Raw genomic sequence first — 12,467 nt, 5'->3', positions numbered from 1 at the left:
TTGGTATACCTTATATTGTAGGTAATAGGAATTAAAATCGCTTGACAAACGAAGTTTCTTTATGTTCGATTTCAAGCCAAAAACTGTTTTTTTTTATTTATTTTGTAGATAATATTATAAAAAAAAACAAAAAAAGTTGATCCACTTAAACTGTCACAAATAATCTTAGCTATAATAGAGTATTTTTTTTAAATTGTTTCCTTTACGCTTCCATACATTTCTATTAAAAAAATGTTTTTTTTTAGTAGTTTACATTTATATTTTTTATTTAGTAATTTATATTATTATTTGTATTCTACTCAAGCGAAACGATAGTATAACCATCAATTTATCTTAAACATATTTTTTGGAATTCACAATGTACACCAATTGGTTATAAAGATTAATCAAAACAGTGATTTAGCATTAAGCTTCGCCTTAATTTGGGAAATTCCTCACGAATCGGCAACCCTGATCATATGACATATTTATCGGGAAAGTTCTACCTTACAACTTACAGACTTTTACAGCATCATGAAGAATTAAGCTCAAATGTTAAAAAATAATATCTACTTGAAATATTTTTCTACCGTAAATATTGACGAATGAAATGTTGATAAATAGCTTCAAACACCGGTCTCCACAGTATGAGAGCTCTAGTATTAAGTACATTGCATATTCATACGATATTATATCATTGTATCCGTAATATTCTATAAATAAAACGTATAATATACCTAACATTACAATTCTAAGTTAATTGATATAGTACTGACACTTGCTTTGTCTTATTATAAAATCATCATGAATGTGCAGTTGACTTTTAGTCTCTTAAAGTCACTCGTTATTATTGTTGAGAAGAATTAATTTATTTTGGACTCTTAGAAGACATTTTATAAGTTTTTTTTTCTTCAGATAAGTGTTTGTGAATAGTTTTATATTTTTAACAAGTAAGTAGGTAACATAAGAAGTTTCAAAAATAGGTTGTACATTGTTAAAACAGAAGGTTTTCAAGAACTACTTAACATCAAACACATTAAAATCACAATAATTCTTTATGTGAATACCGCACAAGAGTCCCAACTGGCAACGTCTGGAGCTATGACATCCCCAATAGAGTATGTTGTGAGGCTGGAGGTTGTGGAGAGGGGAAGGAGGTTGGTTCTCACAAAATATAAAATAAATTAAGCAAAAAGTATTAATGTTTGTTGTTTGTAGGTTGCGTTGGGGTTAGTTCATGAATTTAATGATTTCCTAATCTTCATGTTTAGTTAGCTATAATTTGATGCGTTTTTTTTAATTTTCTATATCCACGGTGTTTGTAATTTCAATAGGAAGGGCATTATTTTATAGTATGGAAATAATGGTTTTTCTGGCCGAAAGGTGTATTTAATTTTGGAATGTTTAGTAGATTGGAGAATTTCGTCCTTGTAGTGTAGGTGTGTTGTTCAGCAAGGTACTGATATTTTTCATTAAAATTGAGTAGTGCATTTTTCGAGTACAGTTTTATAATGCTGAACACGTTATATTTAAAAAAAATCTTTTTATGGAGTCATTATGGGTACTTTGAGGATTATTTTTACTATTACTTTTCGCAAGCAATGCTTCAATTCTGAATGGTTACCTAAATAAATGTATGTAACAATTTACATTTTGACCATATAATAAATATTTGAAGTTTTTAAACCAACAGAGTGGTCGATAATTCGGAAATGAAAAGTTACTTGAATTGGCGTTAGTCATGTTTGGTGACTAGATCTTAAAAGCCAGGTGCTTTCCAACATTCCACTTCCTCATCTCATTTATTTCCCAACAAATTTTGTCCCACTGGATTCGGATTATTGGAACTTTTGTGCGGAATTCACATAAAAAGGATATTTCATTACCTGATTTTTTTGTTTAGGCACATTAAACATATCAAATAATATCAGGAGAGTTGTAAATTTTAACAGTGTTAATGACCGCCTGAGTAAATATGAATAAAAAACCTATCAATATGTTAACCAAAAGTTCCAAAGAAGAAATGTTCATGTTCCTTTTTCGCCCATTTCGTGGAAAACGATAAATTGCCAGAGTCTCGCGAAAAAAAATTATGAAGAGTTATTACTCCTGCATGATTTGCTCCAAAAACAAAAATTATGGAATCCACACAAACAAATAGGTTAAAACATAATATGTATTCTAGACACTAAATTAGGTTATAATAATAAAAATGTACTATTTTGGTTGATTTTCTAAATTTCTTTGTAATTTAGTTCTGCAAGGTTGTTATTTTAACGGCTGTTTCGCCTTTCAAAGGCAAAACTTTCACTCAGTAAACTTAGACCACATTGTTTCATTTATCGTCACCATTTTTGCAAAGCTTTGGTAATTTATAGAAATTTTATCTAAATCCATTTGAAACTCATATCGCCATTAGACCTTAAGACTTCTAAGTGCCGAACAGACGAAAAGTTTGTTCGAAATTTGAAAATATTTGATCATTTTTATCATATGCAAAAAAATAAATTGATAGAAGTTTCTTAGGACTAACCCTTTTCTTAAAAGAATCGTTCCCAACAAATTTTTATCTGCTTACCTAGTCAGAACAAAAATTTTAAACTAAGGATCAGTAAATAGTCTAAAGAAATACTTAAAAAATAACGGTATTTAATAACCTAATGACCATAGTTCTAAGTAAGAAACTTTCTCTTAGCACATATTTTGCAATATCACTGTCGTAGGACAAAAAATAAGGATTATACATATTAAAATGCCTTTATTTAACATATTTTTACGTTTACTTGTAGGTTAAAAAACATCCGAGACAAAATTATAGCTTGAAAACCAAGAACTGGCCAAAGCGACTGCTTGAAAATGGGCAAAATTATATTTATGACAACAACACCGGTATTTCTGGCAATGTTATCAATATTCGTTAACACATTAGCAATGTCGAATTCAGTTCCTCTCCAACAATTCATGACTTTGTCTAGTTACCCTAATGCTGTGTACGGAAGACCTGTCCAACTTCACCAACGTTGGAATATGAAGACCAGTCGTTGTGGAGAAAAAGATATTTGGCTGAGGACCGATTGTCACATAGTAACGTATGACGTTATCAATTTCCCACAAATTCAAAAATCTTTCGGTGGATTCCAAATTGTGAACGTAAGTTAAAAACATATTTTTACTCTTAAAACCAAAGTCAGGCCATGTCAAGTGTCAGAATAACAGAAGGGAATATAAGACGATGTATGAATGTGAACGACGCAAGGATTGTGTGCTAAGACCAACACGCGTACATTTACAAAGTCGCGGAAATTTTAAGCTTTCCAAAACTAAAATTATGTGAACACAAAACAGCATGTTTTATAAAGGACAGAAACCATAATATATTGACCCACAAAAAGTGTTAATGGAATACCAAACCAATACTAAATTAATGCAGACACATGGAAATTTCCTTGGTCCTCGTACATTTAACCTTCTAGCACTACAAACTCAAATGATAAATAAAACGATAGAATTTGTTAAAGAGGTAAAATTATGGCTGAATGACGGAGATATTCAAAAACTTTTTATATAAATTTATTGATCCTTTCTACAACTCACTTGCTGAAACTTTATAAACTATTGTACGTAATGTTTTCTCTTTACTTTTTATAATAACTATAATCAAAAAAAAAACCATTTCTACGTATGTATATTATACGTTAGGTACTTGAAATATAGTAATCGTTTTATATTACCTACACTCAGGCAGTGCCTTAGTGGGTTTTCATTTCATGTGTATAATATTTGGTATTATATATTATGTTATTATAAACTATCTATTAATATGTATAATATGTGTAAAGAAATAAAAATAAATAAAGTTAAAAAAAAAGTCAAAAGTCCGCACTTTTTGTAGGATATGTGCCATATATTTATGTGATAAAAAGATGTGTATAAAAAGGTACTTACCAAGATTATTTTAATTATTCTGATTCCGTGTTATGATGAATGTATTTTTTTAATGAAAAGGTACAATAAAATGTACACTCTGACAATCCAATAAAATATTTAAATTACAACTGGTAACCGTCAAAAATGGAAGAGACCCACTAACACGCAAACACGTCTTTTATGCCCTCCGTTAGCGTCGTATATTCATCAGAGACATAGTTCACAATTATTCCAGAATCTTCGACTTACGTTCTAATTTAAATATCTTCATGTGTATTTATTTATCGAACTTTTTAAATTTTTAAATTTTGTACTAACTGTACCCCACAACGCTTATAAATAAAAATGTTAATGTTCGTTTGTTCAAAATCTTAAATCTCCAAAAGCTTTTCACAGATTGCTTTTACGTTTTGACAGTGGACCCGGGCAGATGTCGTCCTGCCACAGACCGCCTTACATGTAAACCGCATTTTATATATACTTCTTTTTATGTAGACCGCCTTTTATCTGGTGTTGTTGTTGTTGGATATTTTATACATATTGACATTTTATACACATGATATTTTTTGACATACACGAATACGTGCGTAAGTCACATGCATCTTAGTTATTGTTTTGACGTTTCATTTGATATTGATTATTCCAACAGATTGTGATTATTATTCAGTACAATAGAAAATAAGTAAAAATGCGACCGGCACCGTTCTATACTCTTGAAACTGCCTTGAAATATATGTCTTTGACAGTGTGTCAGACTGTCGTACGAATACGATCCAAAGAAAACTCTTTCTATGTACAATTTATTTATTTATTTTTTTATACATTTCATCTTCAAGTGTAATAAATAAAATTAAAATTCTTAATTGATAATGGATAAAAATTAAAGGTTATAAATGAGGTAAAAAAAGTTTGATTCTTATGTCTAAACAACATTGTTGTTTCAAATTAAAGTAATAAATTTCAATTTAATGTAATGCAATTAAATGAAAAATATGTTTAGTCAATCGGTCTTTCGATCGGAATAGATTCGATGATTTACCCACACGTGAATGCTCACGTTTATTTCTACATGGGACTTATATGGGTTTATTTCTACATAAGTCTAGGCCACAAATGGACATTTATATGTTATATCTGCAATTATTATGCAGACTTTGTTTGTTGGGAACACTTTGAAAAAGTAAAAGGCTCTTCTTATAATTGTGTTTATTTACGTAACAATAAAAAGGTCTGGTTTTAGCTACACTGTTCATTACCCGAGGGTTGGTAATTCTCTCGTTGGAGAAGCTTGTTGCCTGTCAATATAATTTCACAAGTACCTGTTACACTCTAGCGACATCTGACGGACTCTGGAGTAAGCTTTATGACTAGCGCCATCTATCGATTAAATACTCAACCTTATTACCATACATCACAGTCTGCCCTTGTGATTTGGAAATTATTGTCACTGCGAGTGCCAAACGAATCGGAAATTGAAGCCGTTTGAAAAGATTGTTGTCTTCGATGGTATTATTGGGATACGTGGAAACAGAACAATTTCTACCATAAACTTTCCGTTCTAAATGGTTGCTTCAATTACATTTCCGGTGATCCGTTTAATGACCAAACGTGTGCCGTTTTCTTGGTGGGTTTAAATTACGAAGCAGTATTATTGGCGAACCAATCTTCAATCAAAGATTGTGTGGTGGCATTCTTGGCATATCTAGTGAATTTAAAAATTCCGTTAGATAATTTACTGCTTCATTTTTATCTACAACAGTGTCTTTTGATTTGAAAGAAATTAATTTCCCTGACAACGACTGTTGTATCTGAAATTTTATTTCATCAGCGTCAACATTTTTCAATGCCAAAATAGTACGTTTACTAAGCTAACTTTAAAAAAAAAATTCATTATGGCCGGCAAGACACTCCCAATTAATTCATGTTTTGAATCAACGATAGTGCAGAGATTTTTTGGCAATATGATGAATAGCGTGTTTGGATGCAGTTTTATTTTACCGTTGCCAATATCCAGGATTGTTCAGAAAATGGCATAAGAAATGTCAGTCAAAAATTACCGGAAAGTAGTAATATAGCACTACAGAATAGTTTGTAGTTGTCGTTTAAATCTTGCTTAGTTCTAAGCAATACTTCGAGTGAATGTTTATGATCCACAGTACATTCATCCCAGATAATGATCGAACTCGTTTGCAACACTGCGTTCAGTTTGTTATGAACGTCTAACGGCAGTTTGAGTGCTGAATGTGCCGTTCATCCACCATCTAACAAAGTGGCATCAATACCTGACGATGCAATTGCCAAAGCAATTTGCTGCTGCAAACGTATATTTGCAAGGAAAAGTGATATTAAAAATGTCTTGCCGGCCCCGCTTAGTGCATCCATGAAGAAAAAATCACTTTGTGTAGCAGCAACAGTCAGCATAATTGATAGTAAATGCTTTATTATTCGGCAGTCATTAATGGGTCATACTGTTATTATACTGTTCTTCTCGTTGCACGTCCCTGTTAACTTATTCGGCGGCCGGGTGATCAGGTAATGACATACCTTAATGATCAAGTGGCCAATTTGAAATTAGAATACACATATTCTCGATCAACATTAATACTTTGTTGTACATTTCTAGCGTGAAATCATTGTTTTAATCTTGGTTTGTGTATCTAATTCGGTGCTATAATATTTTCATTCATGTAGTTCTTGTATTTTCCCCACAAAGCCAATGATTGCATTAGATTACATGTCATCAGTATAATTGCGAACAGTTGACGAATGTTATTCGACGTGGATGCAAATGTTGCGTCAGAAAGTGTCAGATCCCAATGAGTGTCGTCTTCCAGCAATTGCAATGCTCGCGACATGCCTCTTGATTTGTACTGAATACTACTTGTCCATTGACTATTCGCAATAATTTGAAAGACGTTGGTACTAGAACATTCACCAACAACAAACGCAAAAAGAAACATTCTCGTTGTTTTGGATATACTATGTAAAGTCGTTCCAACGTCTTGGCTTTAAATACGCCTGCGATTGTTGGATGTGTTTTTCCTTGTCTACGTGACTTCCATTTTTTACATAATTTGTTACATGTAAAATGGGGTGGAACGTAGGTATGCAATAGTGTTTGTGCGAATTGTCAAAAAACAGCATAGCTATATGATTTAGGTGTAAACTTTGATTACCAACTGAACTTTATAAACCATATTGAAATTACATCAAATAAAGCTTTCAAAATGATGGGTTTTGTAATTATAATTTGCAGCCAATTTAAAAATATACCTATACAAATAAGTATTTGTCATTGGTTTTGAGTCAAATTGAGTACAACTCGACAGTGTGAGCACCTTGTTATGCAAGTCATTCACTCACGATAGAAATAATTCGAAATATATTCTTATGATTTATTAATATGGGTATTACAAGGGAATGTGTCAACTATGATTATCTACTTAACTCAATTAATCTCAAGTCAACTTAATTTATTAAAATTATCTGAACGTAGAATAGTTAATGACGTAACATGTTTATATTAGATCATAAATTCTATAATTGCCAGCCCTGAACTATTACACTTGATTTTTTTACATATACCTCGCAAATATATGTTTTATAGGGGTTACTCCAACACTGAATCACAATTCTATACCCCCGTTCGCCGTATAGAAAATTTAGGTAATGACCATAAAGATGTTGTTGATATATTCAACACATCATTCACCACATATAAACAAGTCATTACCCAATTTATTGCAGATAGAAGAACATCAAATTTAACTATACCAACTACGTAGCTCTATTTATCTTACCAATGTATTGTATTTTACTAGTATTATATTTTTCCATCTCACATGGTGGAGTATCTAGTTTCCATTTTATTTCGTTTTTTAATTTGCTTTGGTTTTAGACGTTGTTTTTTTTTATTTTGTCTTATATTTTCTTTTTGATTTCGCTTCGATTTTTTAATGATCTTGCTTTAATTTTGTTGTGAAAACTATCCTTTCTTTCAAGTTGGAATCAACCATACACATTCACAAAGTTTCAATGAAATCGGGAATTAACGTGTACGGACACAGTGGCACTTAACTATTATATATTAAGATAATATAGATATCACCTTTATCAAACATACCTTTTTTGAAAATCAATGTTTGCATTATAAGCAAGTAAACAAATAAGCAAGTTTGTCCAACAATCTCTCGCACAAACTTGCTTATTTTTAAAAGAGCGCTATCTGTTGGGCGTAAAAGCAAAACGCGCTATTGTTTCTCTATCTGTACAGACAGACTGAGCCACAGCAACGCGTGGCGGGGTACAGTTAGTTGATTATAAATATGTACTTTTTGAAATTATGTTTACAGGTAAGGGTGCCGTTTTTCAATTCATGTGTGTTTACTGAGACGACGGGCGTAGTTCAAGCTTGTGGAAAGGCATATCAAATAGTGGAACGAAAGAAGAGTGCTTTTGGATTTTGCAATGCCTTTTGTAAACCAGGCCCTATAACAAACCAACTGAATGTAAGTAAAATACTAGTTTATACACACTTAGTCTTACTTATAAAGATTCCCTAATACGCCGCAGCGCAGCGCTGGTATAGCTATACGATAAGGAGGGCCGTATACAGCTCGGGTTAAAATATTTACTCAGAGTAATATTGTGGGTTATATTTTGGAGTTTGGAGAACTGAAGTTTGTCCCCTTCAACGTTTTAGGGTCATGTATGACCGGGTGTCCATATTTTATAAAAATATTTGTACCTTTATTTTTTTCTATCATGCGAAAATCGAAATTATTGGACGTTAGAAAAAAAATTGATAATTTTTTCCAGTTTGTTTCAAAAATATATATACTGGATGCTATTAATAAAATCCTAAAAATTAATAATTCATATTTCGCGCCGCTCCGGTATAAATCGATTTACCTTTAAAAATTATGTCTTATTTTTACTATACGAAAGAGACAAAAGTGAAGTTAAGGCGATGCATAAGTAGTAATGCAAAATCATGTGTTTTTGGTTTGAAAATTTGGTCGCCTAGAAATGTTCGAGATGCTTTAATTAAATACTGCGAGTAGAATACATATTGGCCTTTGAAATAATCGAGTATTTTTTAGATAAGTCTTTTTATAAGCCCAGAAAAAAATAATGTATAAGGCCTTAAAATTGCTTTAAAGTTCAAAATCAACTACTTACGAACCTATTTTCGGTTATGATTTTATTGTATAATGTGGCAAATTAAGGCATCTATAAAATGATCGAAAAAAATGTAATATTTATGCCTGAACATCCACAAAATAAAATAAAAGGCACTTTTGGCCATGTTTTTTTCTTGCATAAATTAAAACAGGCGGACGGTGTTAAGCGGGAATTTAAACCTTATCGCCATCTACGTAATTGATATTGATAGCGGCTTAATTTAAAATATTACACGACGTAGTGCATCGCCTTAAAATTTCCTTACAAATTCTCTAAAAACGAATATGTTTTTGATATATCGAGTTCTCTCAATTTTTCTACGCTTGGAGTAAAAATTAAGTTAGAATTTAGCTACCGTTTTTGACAACATTTTTCACGTTTGATATTACATTTTTATTAATTAGCGATGTTGTTTTATTATTAATCTTTGTTCTATTTAAGGTGTCATCCCGTAATGCTATATTGCGTTATTGATCGGACGTGTATCTTCAGGTTCGCTCTTCCATGATCAGAACCGAGGTGGGCCAGCGGAACTGAGCATAACATTTTAAGGGCATAATTAAAAAGACGTTGGCCTCCTGGCTGTCCTACATACTCGTTCCTGATTATAAAAGTTTCTAGCCTTAATAAAAAATTGTTGTGAAGAAAACTCTAATATATTATTTCATGATCCAATCACAACAAATTTTAATATTTTTTTCTTATTTCAGGAGAGAGGAAACAGGGTACTAAAAAATCATCCAGTCGATGACAATAAAGAAGAGGTTGACTTGCCAATCAATAACAGAATGAATCTTAATCCAATGCCGTGTCCCTACTTTGATAAAAGAAACAAATTTTGCTCCCCACGATTAACGGCTAAGAGTGGGCCAGCCGAACAGTATCAAGCTTTCAACCAAGACACAGATTTGCAATAATTAGATAAGTACTGGTCGAACAAATAATAAAAACAATACTTCGTATTTATAAAGAGCATCTAAAGCCCCTATCATATTATTCTTCTTTTTCTTCCTGCCATATTTTAGTTAATATTAAATAGAACACCCGTATTTTACCAGTGTTAAGATAAAAACATCCTGGATTACCCTAGGTATAATTTTTAATTTTATTACTTTAAAATGTTATTATTAAATAACATAATTTTAATGTTTTTTAAACAGACTTCGTTTTAAATGTTGAAACCATTCAACATTTATTTAATTTAAAATTTTATTAAGTTAAATTTTAAAGTTAAATTTTATCAGCATTCGAGCCACCAACAGATTATTGTCGCTACTTATTATGTACCTCCACTTGCAATACTATCAGCTCTGTTTACTCCAAATGAATAAAATAACTACATGTACTTATACCACCTACTACCTACTTATTAATCGAAATGTAATAATATTATTTTATTTTATTTTTATTCTTAAATTAATGTTCAATGTAAATAAATATATTCTTATATTTATTTACATTTAGTAACATCTATTGTAGTCTATTTTAATTATCTATACTTTTGTTATCAAGCTTTATACATTTTGTTTATTTCTTACTTTGTAAATAAAAACTTTCTTTTCTTTACCCAATATAATATATTGTAATGGCACTACTCCCCAAATCAAACACGAGAAACGTTTTTCTCTCTTGAATTAGGTTGTTACGTTAAAAAGAAAACATTTTTATTGTAATTAGTTTTTTGTTGTAATTTAACATATTTATGTTTTTGTATAAAAGAAATATATTTTTAAATAAAAATAAAAAAAATTAATAATAAAAATAAATCACTTTAAACATTGGAACAGTTATACAAATAAAAATGTTTGTAAAAATAGCAATAATTTCAAAGCAAAGCTTGCGTGGGTATTATTTTATTTATTATAACATTTCCAGCATAAAATTAAGGTGTTCAAATGAAGTTAAGAAATAAAAATTGAATGAAATGAGATATTTCTATATTTCTTTATTATTATACCAAAAATAACATAAAATGTGATATTTTCTATTGCAGTTTACGCCAAACACAGAAGTGTGTTATCTACTAATGCCAAACACAGAAGTGTGTTATCTACTAATGCCAAACACAGAAGTGTGTTATCTACTAATGCCAAACACAGAAGTGTGTTATCTACTAATGCCAAACACAGAAGTGTGTTATCTACTAATGCCAAACACAGAAGTGTGTTATCTACTAATGCCAAACACAGAAGTGTGTTATCTACTAATGCCAAACACAGAAGTGTGTTATCTACTAATGCCAAACACAGAAGTGTGTTATCTACTAATGCCAAACACAGAAGTGTGTTATCTACTAATGCCAAACACAGAAGTGTGTTATCTACTAATGCCAAACACAGAAGTGTGTTATCTACTAATGTTTAAGAAAGAAGAGTTTTTTAAAGGATATAAATATTGTGCAATCAAAAATAAAGGAATGAATGTATAGCATTGAACGACCGATGTAAGTTAATACTCTACAGATGAATAATGATTTATAAAAAAATGTGTCCGTGTAATTTTGCCAATATTTGATGTTTTTTTTATAAATACTTAACACGTGGTATCTTATTATGCAGGATTATTATAAAAATGTCAGATAATAATCGGTAAGTCTGTATATAACTGTTTATTGATGATTCAAATCAGGGTTTTCCAATAAGAGGTGTTATTTTGATATTCAATCATAAAATATCAATGGTTTCTTTGCTTGTGTGGCACGTAACGCCGTTTTGTTGAAAGTAAGCGTTGTCCAGATCAATACCATCCAATTTCGGTCATAAAAAATCATTAATCATCTCTCGATATCCATTCACCGTAACTGTTGCTCTAGCCTCATTTTCGAAAAAGCAAAGTCCAATGACTCTGCCGGACCATATACCGCACCAAACAGTCACACATTGAGAATAGAGAGGCTTTTCAACAATAATTCTTGGGTTTTCCGCGCCCCAGATGCGACAATTTTGCTTGTTGACAAAGCCACCGAGGTGAAAATGGGCCTCATCACTCAAGATGATTTGCATTTGATTAACTCAAGTGAATTTTAATAATTTCGTGTATCGTTCCATTTTTATTAATGACGTAGTTTCTACTTGTCAAATGTCAAAAAATGACTGCTTTAAAGTAACATCTACCTAAATAGCGGGCTATTCAAAATAACACCTCTTATTGGAAAACCCATGTACAAGTGACGTAAATCGAAATTCGGTAAATGTTTTCTTCATCGATGGATAGGCAGAAGAAGTGTAGCTATTGCAACCGGAATCCTTTCTGCGTCTTTTATTTATAAATTAGCGATACAATAATTAATTTTATTCAACATGGTTTCATCGAAGTTTGTAAATAGTGAATTGTACATTTAAGGCGAAATAATAAAATTAATATGTCTTTGTGCCAAT

At 31.2% G+C, this 12,467-nt stretch overlaps 1 long non-coding RNA gene across 1 annotated transcript; it reads left to right on the top strand.

Moving 5' to 3' along the window:
- Positions 1-814: 814 nt before the first annotated feature.
- LOC149413637 (uncharacterized) lies at positions 815-10,447 on the top strand. Its single transcript, XR_016304214.1, has 4 exons — positions 815-929; positions 2,769-3,129; positions 8,259-8,414; positions 9,801-10,447. It is a non-coding gene; the product is annotated as an uncharacterized LOC149413637 (long non-coding RNA).
- Positions 10,448-12,467: the final 2,020 nt, after the last annotated feature.

The sequence above is a fragment of the Hesperophylax consimilis genome, chromosome 21, assembly GCF_061612785.1.
Source record: "Hesperophylax consimilis isolate HC1 chromosome 21, BYU_Hcon_1.0, whole genome shotgun sequence".
NCBI lineage: Eukaryota > Metazoa > Arthropoda > Insecta > Trichoptera > Limnephilidae > Hesperophylax > Hesperophylax consimilis.
Note: the sequence above shows the minus strand (reverse complement) of the source record. Positions and strands in the feature narration are given on the sequence as shown.